The 13,814-nt window shown below is 39.8% G+C and overlaps 1 protein-coding gene across 4 annotated transcripts in view; it reads left to right on the forward strand.

The window, feature by feature from the left end:
* Positions 1 to 13,814, forward strand: part of MEIS1 (Meis homeobox 1) — a 126,863-nt gene that overhangs the window by 106,619 nt on the left and 6,430 nt on the right. The window lies entirely within an intron of this gene.

Consider the following 13,814-nt stretch of genomic DNA (forward strand, 5'->3'; position numbering starts at 1 on the left):
CCCAGAGTCTGGAGCATGCCCAGTACAGACAGAATATTTGGAGAATTTAGCTTCCAAATTCAAACAGTCTTCTACTAAGCCTATGCGAATGGAGTTTTTTCAGAAGTTTATGATTTGGCCAAATTTGGGCTGTTTTTTTTCACTGGGACATCAAATGGCACATCCCTGACACCAGGACAACTCCCCTCTGCCAAATTTCAAGTTCTGAAGCATGGAGGAGCTCGAGTTTCTCGAGGAAGCAGCTGTAAGAATTTTTTTAGCATGGGCACCATAAGGTATGTTTCCCCAATTGCATGGAATGCAATCCATATAGAAATGGCATTTTGGGATGGGGTGGCACTTGAACCATGGACTCCTGTTCACTCTCTATGGAGGAGACAGGATTGTACAGTCCTTCCCCATCAGGCAGTAGGAAGGAGGCTCCCCATTGCCTAGAGGTAAAAAGGTTACTTCTCAGCAGTGGGAGGAGAGACAGGGGTATAATCTTCAACCCTTTCCACTTCGGGCCGTAAGAGGGAACTTAGTGGAAGTTCTCTCCACTTCCTCTCTTTGTGTAGTGGGTTGGGAGACGGGATGGCTGAAGCAACGGACCAGATCCTGCTGGTCGTGAGTAAACAGGCCCCAGTGGTTTTGTGTGGAATAGATGAATGCCTTTTTTTTTCGAGAGACAAGATGGGTGAGGTGATATCTTTTATTGGACCCACTTCTGTAGGTGAGCAAGACAAGCTTTCAAGCTACCCCGAGCTCTTCTTCGGGTCTTTTTTGAGGTCTGTCAGATTTGGGGCCCAATAGCCAGAGATTTCTTCTGCTCACCTGTAGTTAGTGTAGGGTTCAGCTTTGGGTGCCTGGGTTTTGGCCCATTTAAAAATAAATAAATAGAAATACATATGGGGTAGTATTGTACAGAGGTTACCCCACAGTTCAGAGTTAGGCCCCAATCCAGCTCTTGTTGATGTAAATGGGAAAGACTTCCATTTCCAATATTTCCTGTGAGTTGAATTGGATACTTGGAATGCATACCATCTTAGCTAAATTACTTCACTGAGGGTGAAATTCATCCCTGTTCAGAGGGTCACCATAGAACCAATGCACCACTTGAGATCCACTTAAACGCTATTTTTAGGGATAAGTGGGCTTGCTTTAAGTGATGCATACATCTGGCGCTGGTCATCTACACAGAATGCATTTTCAGAAAACTGCAAAACAGAATAAATGGGCAAAACACACTTGGTTTATTGCCTTTACAAACCATTTCACACTGAGTTTTCAGTCATCGGTAGTAAAATATGCACTTCTTAAAGATTGATCTGTTACTCCTTTTATTACGGTAAACAGATAAAACTAGTAAAGCTCAAGCTGCAATTAGAATCTGTGTAGTAAATACTTTTTCAAGTAGGAAGAGCTGGAGTAAATACAGGTACTTATTTAGCTGTAAATGTTCAAACATTCACAAATTAACATAACTTCAGCCATCAATCAGGATCATCAGATTTCTGTTCTCCCTTTTATTTCTTAATATAATTTAATAATACATTTACAGATGTTTCAACATTGCTTGTCAATAATACTAAAACACAGGAAGGATGTTAAAGCAAGAAAAACAGATGTAAAAGAGAATGTACAATATGAAAAGTAGTTAAACATTGTGTTGTGTTTGTTACTCCTAAGCAAAATTAAGGTGAGAAGGTAGGCTTCTGTGAAGGGGAAGTGGACCCCCCCCCCCAACCCACCAACCATAAAAAGGAATCTTGCTGAGTAAATGGTTTGATTATTCAAACAGTTCAGAATATGTGTGGTAAATTAGCTGTTGTAAATGTACCATGTGCAGGGCTTTTTAAACAGATTTTTACTTTTATGTTTTCACTAAGTCTTGGCTAATTGTTATGCATTTCACCTTGAATGCCAATTGTAATAATAGTATTACATCTGTAGTCTATTTCTTGGTTCTTAAATTACAGTAATCAGGAATACTCACTACGTAAAATACTGTATAGTTACTCATAAGAAAATATTGAAATCAGTCAAAAATGTGTAGCTTGCATATTGCCTTAGACAGACCTGGAGAGTTGCCAGACAACCAAGGTATTATTAGGAAAGCTGAGCAAATAGCTTTCAGGGAGAAGACTTGTGAATTTAGAAGCCATCAGGTATTGTCATGTCAGAGGATCTTAGGAGTGTGCCCTTGGTGCTGCTTTTGTCTGGTTTTAAGGAAAAAAACAGTAAATTTATATTTTTAAAACTACAGTTTAGCTGTTTTTAAATGTATTTAGTTTTATGTTTTACACCACAGACTTAAGTATGATTTATATGGTTAAAATACTTAAATAACAAAAAAGGAATAAATTATTTACAAAGGTGGTAGGTACTTACAGTATATATACAGAAAGCCACTCTCATTTTTCTTCTGGGACTACATTTTTAAATGGGGGGAACCCATCATTCTTCAAGACTATCTTCTAGTAGGTTACCACCTACACCACATGGCTATGGTATTGATTTGTCCTCTATCCTTTGTTCAAAGCAGTCTTGGAGTTCTTGGTGCCCCCAAACTAGACTAGATTATAATGCCCACAGACAAAATTCTTGCCATCTATGAGTAACCCATGAGGCCATTTGTTTCAAATGTCCCCAAGGCTGTCCCTGGATCCAGACTAAAACAGAGTGGAGTTCATAGGGAGTGTGAATTACCTCACACATTTCAAGACTATAAACCCTTTGAATCAAGATTAAAACTCACAAGGCAGTGTGGACAAATATGCATTACCTCAGCCTGTATAATAACTGATACATTAGAAGGTTGTACTGTCCAGTGCATTGGCCTCAGTTTAATCTTTCTGATCATGAATATCCTGTCTGATAATAGGAAGGGTTAGCAATAGAACCTTGGTAGAGCTGATGGTACATCATTGGCTGGTTGTTTAGGAACATTGCAGTTTCTGCCACTTCAGAAAAGGGGGACACACATACAGTAGCATGTGCAAAAGAGAAAAGGTGAGTAATACCCAGAGACCACATTCAAGCTGGCCATTAAAGACAAGTTAAATATTCTCTATTACAATCACCAGCACCAAAATTATTCCAGTGTTCTAGCTGTGGAAATACTGAAAACCCCTTGCAACAGCTAGTCCCTCTTTTTTTCCTATATTATTTTTCCAAGGAGGGTTCTGCATATGGGTCATGACTTGGTCAGGTGACTTTCTGTGTGCATATGCATAAATTTGTAGACCCCTACTTGTTACCAACCCTCTTGTTGCAAAGGTCCTATGGAACAGGAACTCTGTGCAGTTTTAAATGAGACAGAACTGGGGAGACCACACATCCCATTGTGACAGAAGGATAAGGCAGATCATGGACGACTTGTTGGTGTGCAGATCAGGTAAAATTCATCCCTGCACAAAGGACCAACAAAAGGCCTACAAGCCATGTTGAGCTCTGTTTTGAAGCCCTGTGCCAGCCAGTTTGCTCAGAGGTGAATTTCATTCGGCATGCACAAAAAGTAACCAAAACTTGGTCTGATGATCTTTACCGTGATCTGTTCTAAAACCTTTGAACTACTGCTTTTGTCATAGGCCTTCTGGGTAAAATTCACCTCTGTGGAGAGAACTAGCACAAAGCTTATTTAAACCCTCAAAATAGGCCTTAAGTGGGACTCCAGCGGTGCCTACCCCTTGGGCTTGCCCTCTGTACCGATCTGAATATCACTGTTTGCTAGATATGGGAAGATCTTCCTTGGATACGTGGGGCCAGCAAAAAAGAAAAGTGAGCTTCTAGTAATTTTCTACTAGTTTGCAAGCAAATCAGCCACTGTTGAGTACACAGCAAATAAATTAAATGATAGACAGCAATTACCAAATGTATATTAACACACACACTTTTAAAATAGAGGGAAGTCAGCTCCCTTAGCAGAATGTTGCACTCTACAGACAAAGCAAACATGCCGAGAGAATGACAGTCAAGACGCTTGGCATTTTAGAAGTTAATAGGTAGCAAACATTGTTTTTCCCCCAGGCATTCCATCTTTTTCTATGATAGTTTTGTACATGACAAACTTTTTAGTGGATGCATTAATATTCTATAACTAATGTGCTGTCAGGTGTCATGAAGATAAGATTAAAAGGCACTGTTCATACATTTTCCACTTGCTTATTTTCCCCCTTTTGCAAGAGCTTTATTCTGCTGTATCAGGGTCTAGGTCAGAATTGTTTGTTAGTTTCTGTTTAAAAAAATACTATTGAAACCCAAGTATATGCTATGTGTAAACAGAGTTATTCTTTAAAAACATATAAGACACCTTATACATTATGGCAATTCCTGCCAAGCAATCTTAAATACATTGAGATGCTTACAGTTTTTCTTTAAAATAAGAGAATGTGGGTTTTTTTGTTGTTGTTAGAAAAAGTAACCTCAGGGGGGAAGTGGAGGAGGAGAGAAGTAATGGTTTGTCATTTCTTTGCAAGTCAGGTTTTGGTCTATTCTTGTCAAATCTGTCTTAAGTGTGTTTACATACAGTTTGCCTTTCTGGTATTTTGTGCTTGCACAGACCTGATCTCCACCTATTTTGTGTCAACAGTTGCTGAGATTGGTGTACAGCGATTAACCCTTGAGAATTGAAACCCCGACAAGCTAAGAACTGTGCCCTCAGAGACCCTCTCCCTCACTTACATCATAAACTTGCTCCAGGCTGTGCCTACATATAACAAACTGCATTTCTGAGTAGTTAAAAAGTCAACCTGAAATATTAAAAATGGGGCAAATGTTGCCTCCTTGTTGAATAAAACAATTTTCTCTTCTCAAAAGTGAAACGGAGCCAGAGGCATATGGGAAGGAAGTGCTTCTGAGGGTGTGTTTTTTGCCCAGTCTGGTCTTAAATAATCCTGCAGAAATTCTGTATCACTGTCTGTATTAGAATTAAACACTTAAAGATCCCTTTGGGTCTTTTTTTAGTGAAAGAAAAGAAAACAGCAGATACCATTTAAAAAAAAATTCTACCACTGCAGTCCTAAACAACATTTAGGTCATATAACACTTTCAGTGGTTAAAATGCTGTGATATCCATTGCCTCTTAATATTCAGTTATAATTCCACCCCTGGCCCTAAAAGGGCCAGCTCCTCAGCTGGTGTAAATCAGCATAGCATCATTGATTAGCTGAGGACCTAGCTGTGGTAAGCTTTGTGTGCCCCAAGCTCATACAAGCCTCCTTCCTCTGTGCCATTCCTCTGACCTACCCATGTACATTTGATCATACCACTTTCTGGGGACATCAGTTCTCCTCTCCTTGCCCTAAAAAAATGTCATGGTGGGGAGATTCCACTCATGGAAATTAATCTCCAAGCAAAATGGGAATCACATTACCAGACAAAATTTTGAAACAGTACATTAAGTGATGTTTAAATAGATCAGTAGTCTCTGAGAGTTGTTACTAGCCGATGCTCTTTCATGGTCGATGCAAAAAGAATTGGTGGTTTCAGACCAGTTTCTATTAAACAGATGTCTGCGTCACAAAAACACCACCACGACTGCCACCTTTGTTCATAGTCTTAGCAACAACAGCAAGGACCAAATCAGCATGGAAACGGAGCCACCCTCTCCTACCTAAAGGGCCAGGACATGGGTTGCTGGGTGACTGTACCTGGTTCATTCCATGTGGGATTCACAATCAAACTGTAGCGTTTCAATTTGTATTCTCTTCTTGTTTTCAGAGGCTCTGTGGCTGTATGCCCCTAAGAGGCTCTTCAGGGATCTGGTTGGCTGCTCTCAGTTCACTCCAGTGACCCGTTAGGGTGGGAGCATCTGGTATGGGACACTGGTTCTTTAATTCCTAAGTGGTCTGCTGGAGGACAGGACATAATGCAGAGATCCATAGCCTCCACACACAAGAGCATTTCTCAGCCCCTTCTCATTTGAGCCAGCAGCTAGTAGTGTGAACAGTCAACTTGCTCTAACTTCTTTACTGTGGGCCACAGGACTGGGCGCATCTTCCCACTCTCCCAAAAGATCCATTATAAGTAGTGGGTGGGGGACAGAGGCCTGTACAAGGCTCCCAACTGGAAAGAAGCTGTTGTGTGGATTATCCACTAGACCTCAGAAGAGGGCCACCAGCCTCTTGGAGGGGAAGATCCAGGGTCAAGGCAAGACACTAGACTAGATAGGAAGAGAAGTTCTATGTGCTTTTTTTGATTGTTTGTCTGAGGGACTTTTACATACTAAAGTGGTGCTCGTGGTATATGTGCTAAGCCAGATGGAACCCTAGAAGCCCCCCACTTACGTTGACAAGCTTTTTGAGGCTGCGGCTGCGATGTCCATAAATGCAGTGAATCTCCGAGCCTTGGCTAAGCTTGAATGGATGAGTTGCAAGTATTTTGTCCAGCTCTAGTTTAGAGTGTCAGTGGGGAAACTTGCACTGCTGCTGCCTGTGCATGTGCCTCTTGCGTGGACACAGGAGAACAGCAGGGATCAAAATCAGACACTGCTACTACATTCAACTAAAAAAATAGATGATATTGAAATACCAGATCAGAAGAAGATATTCCTGAGAGGGAATTGTCTTTTTAAAGAAATAGCCAACGGTTTGCAATAAGATTTGAAAGCCAGTTCAGTACATTATCCTTTCACCACACAATCCATGCAATAGAGCAGAAAGTCGAAGTCACCAGATTGAAGCTATCTTCTGAAGACCAACCTGATTGTACTATAGATTTTGGTATGCAACAGACTTGGGCCTGAGTTACAAAGTTCAGACCTAGTTCAGAGTTTTAGGATTCAGGATTTATATTCAGGCCTATATCTAGAATTCATCCAACTCTGATGACCATTTTTTTGGTTTTCCCGCCTGTAGGCATATGTGAAAAAGCCACAGATGAAGGGTAAGTTCAGAATGGAAGAAGATTTGCACACCCATTCTGGCTGTCCTCAAATGAGAGCCCCACTCCACACACACACTCTGCTGCAGGCATGTTGAAGGACATTCCAGGGGTTAGAGGCCAGGAGTGTGGTCTGCACCTTTCAGCATGTGCGTCTATAACCCAGCAAAGTCTGTGAAATGGAAGCTCAGTGTTTCTCACACTGGGGTCACCACTTGTGTAGGGAAAGCCCCTGGTGGGCCGGGCCGGTTTGTTTACCTGCCTGTCCGCAGATCTGGCCGATCGCGGCTCCCACTGGCCGCGGTTTGCCACTGCAGGCCAATGGGAGCTGCTGGAAGCGGCGCGGGCTGAGGGACATACTGGCCGCCGCTTCCAGCAGCTCCCATTGGCCCAGAGCAGCGAACCACAGCCAGTGGGAGCCGCTATCAGCCGGACTTGCGGACGCGGCAGGTAAACAAACCGGCCTGGCCCGCCAGGGGCTTTCCCTAGACAAGTGGAGACCCCAGCGTGAGAAACACTGGACTAGATGAACAGGTCAGATGAGATGTTCACAGTGGTCCCTTCTGGCTTTATAATCTATGAAAGACAACTCAATACATCCACTCAGGGAGATTATTTGTGCTGGAAGCAGGGAGTAGGACGTGCACTGGTGATTAGAAATGTCTTAAACTGGGCATCCATTTCCAGTGATGGACCAGAACTTGGCCCATAGTATTATTTCATGGCTGTAAAGAATCAGTTCAGCTCTTGGTGTAACTGAGAACAACTTTAATGCTGTTCTAATTTTTAGCAGCTTGTAGTGATCCTTAAAGGGTTATTGTGGCACCTGGGGATCACCAGAGAGCTTCTACAGTGGGGTCCAGGATTGGGGAAAAGCAAAGGATTAGCTCTGCTGGCTCTTCTCTACTTGAGGATTTACTCTTGCATCAGTTGGCCACTTAGGTGGTTTTATATCTTCTTTGCAAGAATTGTGGTGTCAGGGAGTGAGATTTCTGCTGTCCCCTCCCCAACCCCATAGACACCTGTACACAGAAAATCTAGTATGGTTCCGTGGCACAGGAAGTTGGAGAGGAGTAGGATTCTGGGAGATCACTCAGGTATCCCCTACCCTTGTGCTCTTTGGGGACGTCCTGGGTGCAAGTGAGGGTTTAGGTCAAAGGAGGAGCAGGTGAATCTGTCACTATGCAGACCCATCAGTTGTCAGTCCTTCTGGAGGGCATGTACCAAGAGTGGGCACTAGTGCCACCATGATGTGGTAATAGCAACTGAGCAGTTCCTCCATCCAGCTCAATGGCAGGATGCCTTCCTGACCCCCTTCATAGCTCTCCAGAGACCATTCCTTTTATTTGGGCTGGGCATAGTGTGGGTGTGTCCCACAATGAATAATAAAAAGGTGCCTGGGGTGTGAGGGGGGCAGGGGGAGGGAAGATTTTGTAGCATTCAAAGAAGATCAAGCAGGATTCTGACAAAAGACATAGTTCTTATGTGCCTGACTAGTAAATGTAGGGCACGCCAGGCATACGCACGGGGTGTGTATATCTGATCACATCTTCATCCTTTCTGTCTTTGTGCTGATATGTTTGGTACATTAGCAGGTTGGTACATTAGCTTGCAAGAGAATAAATAGCACTTTCCTGCTTCAAAGAAACTTTTCTGAGTGCACAATATGAATACATTTGTAGGGTCACATAGTAATGCTTGAAGTCAGAAACTATTTTTAAAACAAAATTGCAGAACAGCACATGGTTTTCATTAGTGCTTTACATCAAATTTGTCAGCTAATTAGTGGTTTTTCATCACTAGTTTTGAATAGTATTTTATTTGTAGTTCACTCTTAAATATTATCTTACACAATACCCAAACCTCAGTATTCTCATTTGACAAACATTCCAGTACTGCCAAAGGAGGAAAACTAAGCTTCAGGGAGAACTTTGATACATCTGATTGATGGACTTGCTGTGATTTGAGTAAATTCCAATATTACGTTTCTTAAGTGGGCGGTTAGCAGAGCATGTATTCTCTTCCCTCCCTACTCCTATTTAGTGTTGTAAATGATGTATTGCAGTTCTGTCTGTCTTCATTTCAGAGGAGGAGGAGAAACCAAGAAAAGTTGCCAAACATGGCTTCATGAGGTCTGCTTTAGATTGAATCAACTTTCTTGAGTGTCTTGAAACCTTTTTTCACAAATAAAAGGAGCGTAGAAAGCATAGAAAGTGAATGAATGGTGGTTATGGATCATTAAGCTTGCTAACTAGCTTCAAGATACAAACTTTTTAATACCTGCAGTAAGAGCTTTTTTCGTATTTATTTCTCATTTTAGAGGTGGGAAGTATGATTACAGTGGGGAAACCTCCAGTTACTCTGTCTCTCTATAATTAGAGAGGGACCTATTGATTCTTGAATGTGGTTTTAAGGATGTTTTTAAAGCACATTTTAGACTTTGAAATATGAAAATGTTATGAAATGATTTCTGCAAAAGTTTTTCCCCCCCTTTAATTTACTACTTAAAAAGGCCCAGAAAAGTACGTAAACAAGCAAAACTGAAAATATTTGGGAATTAGGAATAAAGCAGCAATGAAATGTGCTAAACTGTGACTCTTGGATTATTACAAATTTACATTTAAATATTCTAGAAATTAGGTGTTAAATTGAAAAAATTATGGAAACACTAAATAAATGAGTGATTCCAGTAAGTGGTATAGAATATTGCAAGTCCTGAAAGTGGTTTTTTTGGGCAGTTTTGGTGACTGAAACTGAAGGCAAAGTAATGCTTTTAGAAATAATCTATTGTAAAAATGATACCATTGGTAGCCTTAGGTACTTTGTTACAAGTATTTATGTGGATGGATCCTAGCTGGCCTGTTTATGCTTTATTTGAAAGTCATCTTTCTTTTCAAAGTATATAGGTACATTTTAAAAGTGAGATATACAAAAGGCATTGGTTTAACAATGGTGTTTGCCATTTTATAGGTATTGTGGGTTTTCTTATAGTCCTTAAACCTGTTTGCTAGAACATGCTTCAAAATGATTGAAGCAGAGTGTTTTCTGGCACTTAATAGCACCACTTCTGATATGCAAACCCCTGGCCAGCATTCCAACACCACTCTCCAGTGTGAAATTGACAGGGAACAACATAAGGACTCAGAGACTGGCAATATTGTAAAAATGTTTGTATTTTGGGAAGGCAGGTGGGATTAAATTTATATGCGCCATCAAGTCTAAACATCTATCTTTAGGGGGTTCGCACTGAAGACTGGAAGTCTCTGACCATGAAGTAAAGTCATGAGCAAAAGTGACTTTAGAAAACTGTGGTAGCAAGGGAGGGCCTCATTTTATTTAATGGACAGAAGTGTGAAATACACACTTTTTCAGCTAGCGCTGCAGATGACTACACAAGCAACAAAGGGAGGTGCAGCAAGAGGAAAAAGAGCAGATTTATGTGAAAAACATCAGGCAGGCTGTAACATGAAACTAGCAAAATGTGCCTTTTGAAGGGTTTTGTGACTTAGTGAAAATACTCACTTTCTGGCTGGTGCATTTTAGCCTGTTTCACCCTAAAATTATTGGCTGGTAAAGGTTTTTTGTTGTTGTTTGTCATCACCGGTGATGCTGCCTCTCAATGAGAGGAAACAAAACTTGTTTATTGCAGTGAAGGCAGGCGAGCTGAAGGTCAAAGTTCAAAGGCGGATTGCTGCATCACTGGGCTTTGGTCTGAGTCTTATCCATGTGACCAGAGATGCTCATTGTCACATTAGCGAACCTTTAAATAGGGGAGAGCTACAGTTACCACTGGAGAATAAAAGTCTAAAAGAAAACAGTTCAGCAAAATGCATATTTAAAAAAAGAGTGTTGCCTCTTGGTTCTCTTTAGAGTGGGGAGAAGCTACACAAATAGATTTTTGTTCATTCTTGCCTGATTAGCAAAGAGAGAATAGAAGCTGTTTTATCTAAAGGGAGAAGAAAATGAGATTAACTTAAAAAATAATTCAGCCTCTCTGAGCTTGTACATTTGCCCAACTGTTCAACTGTCTTCCTCTCACAAAAATATCTATTTGCATATGCATTGTTTTGCAGAATTCCACACAATGTGTTAACTTTTTTCAGTTTGGTGGCAGGTCCGACTTGCACTTTGACAAATCACATTAGTTATAAGCAGCTATTGACTCTGCTATTCAGGGAGAAAGAGTCTGCATCAAAGTAACTTTATTGACACATGGTGTAGTGTGGAAATAAACACTCCTTATGCAAAAACTTAAGCATGTGCATAACTTTACTAACATGAGTAAAATTATGTCTATGTTTTAAGTATGAGGTTAAGTATTTGCCAGAATGGAACCATAATTTGTTACAGGAGTTGGTAGAAGATTTGTATTTGGAGAAAATTAGTTTTGACTAAGCATTTGTTTTACAAGTAAATACTTTTTTAAAAAAGCATTAGTCCTGGTTCTTTCTGCATTTTTTAAACAGAAACATTTTTAAAAGTAATTGAATGTTAACAAGGGGGAAATGAGAGTGATGTGAGTGCTAAGAACAATTGGAGGATTTTTTTGTTGTTGTTAACTTTTTTTGGTACCACCGTTTTGTTGCCACCAGGGCTTCTATCATTGTATCAAACAAGAATTTTGCAAATTCAAGTAGTGATCTTGCTATTGGCCCTTCTTTACTAAAAACTGTGGTGGAGAGGTTTTATTCCTAAATACATATTCCTTTTCCAAACATAACTAAATATTTTTCTTTTTTTGTGAACAGCCCTAAGATGTGATTTGTAGATATAATTGAATCCCATTCTGCTCTCTGAAAACGGAACAGTTATTCCTATTTTAATCGAATGTGTTCTTTTGGGTTCACAGGAAAAATAAAGAAACTTTAAAGTGGATACTTTTTTTAATGCATAGTAGTTTGGAATCTACTATAAAGCAAAGCATTCTGTTACAAAGACAGGGAGGATGGGACAGAAGGTTAAAGGGCATTTTGGAAACAAACAGCTGGACCAGTTTATTTAAACAGATACAAGGATGGGGAGCTGACCTCAGTTTGACTTCTAGTGGGAGGAGCAAGAATGTCATTTTATTACTTTGCCCAGAAGGAAAATGTTCTTGCATCTGAATTCACCCCTAAGGCATCCAAACACATGGTGTTTTGCAGAATCCATCTTCTTATACAAAATACATATGAGAATGTTTAAGGAAGTGTCTGTGTGTAAAATGTACTAAAAGTAGACATCCTGAGTGGTAGTGTGGGACAAACAGGTGAGAATGTGTTTTATTTTAGTCTGGTATTTACCAATACTTATAAATAAGACCTGGCTAAACAGTTTATTGAAGTAAGATTCCAGCTACCTAATCTACTAATGATGAGTGTCCTTTGGAGAAGGGGGAAGGTTGAAAAGTTTGGTTATTTGTACTAGTAAATGTTCTCAGTTTACTTAAGCTGTTGAGCTGTGTACTTCTTGGTCTGGGTGAAAAGATTTTCCTACATGAGGGTTTTTATGGAGAGCTAGCAAGCATAAAACTGCTCCCCAATGTCAGATGGCTATCAGAAAGGCCCCTTATTCTCCCAGGACTTCCTACTCTGTCAGGTATTTAGAAGTCTGTGCACTACAAGGGTGGGATGCACATAGGAAAAGCAAAAGCCTTCTGGGCTTACCAAAATAAATACCTTATTTCTTTGTTGTTTTTCTTATGAGAGTTGCTATGAAAATTGCTTTCTTCAAATGCCAGGTTCCTGGTATTAAACAATTTTCTAATTGGTCATGGAGCTAAGACAGTTAATGGGGGGGAAAAAAGCAGATATTTTAATTACCTTTTTTAAATGGTGTTTGTGCTACACCTGTGCTTGTAATGAGAAAGGAGAATTAGTCTAACCTTCTGCTCACATGATTCTAATTTTCATGGTTTGTACAAGATAATGATGAACTGATTTGCAGCACAGTTTGTTGTAGTTTATTTTTTTGTATTAGAAGTGTGTATAAAAATTGATACAGAACTGGTACTGATTAAAGTATGACCTAATTTATGTGTAAGATTTACAGAATAGGGCCTTGTGTATGTGTGTGAGTACAGAATGCTTCCAGAGTACGTTTTGGCAAGACAAGACTGATTATAATTCACATCTTGATTAACTTTCTGAGGACTTATGTAATGAAAATCAGTCAGGAAAGTGAAATCTGAGGAAACTAAGTGTGCTGTACTATAGATGTCTCCTTTAAAGATTACTGAGGTACAAACATCATAAAGTTCTATATTTTGTGATCATTGTTCCATATCAGTTTAGAACAAGCAGAAGTCACACCAGATTCATGCTGGAATGCTGTGGTACCTTTTAATTTTATTACAATAAAGATCTTGCTAATGTGTGGCAAACACACAGTGAAGACAAGTTAAGAATATTGCTTCACAAAATGTACTTTGGTGATTTATTTTGCCAAACATAGTTTGTTTTTACTTATAACACTCCTTTTCCACTAGTAAATAGTGAAGAATAGTTTGTAAAAATAAGGCAGTCTTCTTAAGGAGACCTCTCTAGAGCACTCTTAAATCTTTGCTGAGAAGTTGGACTTTTTTGCTAACTTTTTTGGAGATGATGTTCATTGGGTTTGCTGATTAGTTAGATGACAGAGAGTGAAGATCTACTCTAGCTCGTTGATTATGATCTTAATGCCATTAAGGCTGTATTCAGAAGAGACTCAGGTGAGATTTATTTTGTGTTATGTGTATTGGTTTTCTATGTTACTTGTATTCAGTTTGAATATCATTTTCATCATAACAACAGTTCCAAAACTAATTGAGTTTAGGAGTTAAAAATGCTATGAATATTATTTTAGATGACAAATATTAACTATTTTTATTTCAAAAGAGCTGCTTTTCATTTGTAGTGGGGATTTTTGAGTAGTACAGTAATTGCAATCTAACAAGATGTTTGCTGTAAATGGTCAGGCCTAGCAGGGGGAAAACA

Source organism: Mauremys reevesii, linkage group 3 (genome assembly GCF_016161935.1).
Source record: "Mauremys reevesii isolate NIE-2019 linkage group 3, ASM1616193v1, whole genome shotgun sequence".
NCBI lineage: Eukaryota > Metazoa > Chordata > Testudines > Geoemydidae > Mauremys > Mauremys reevesii.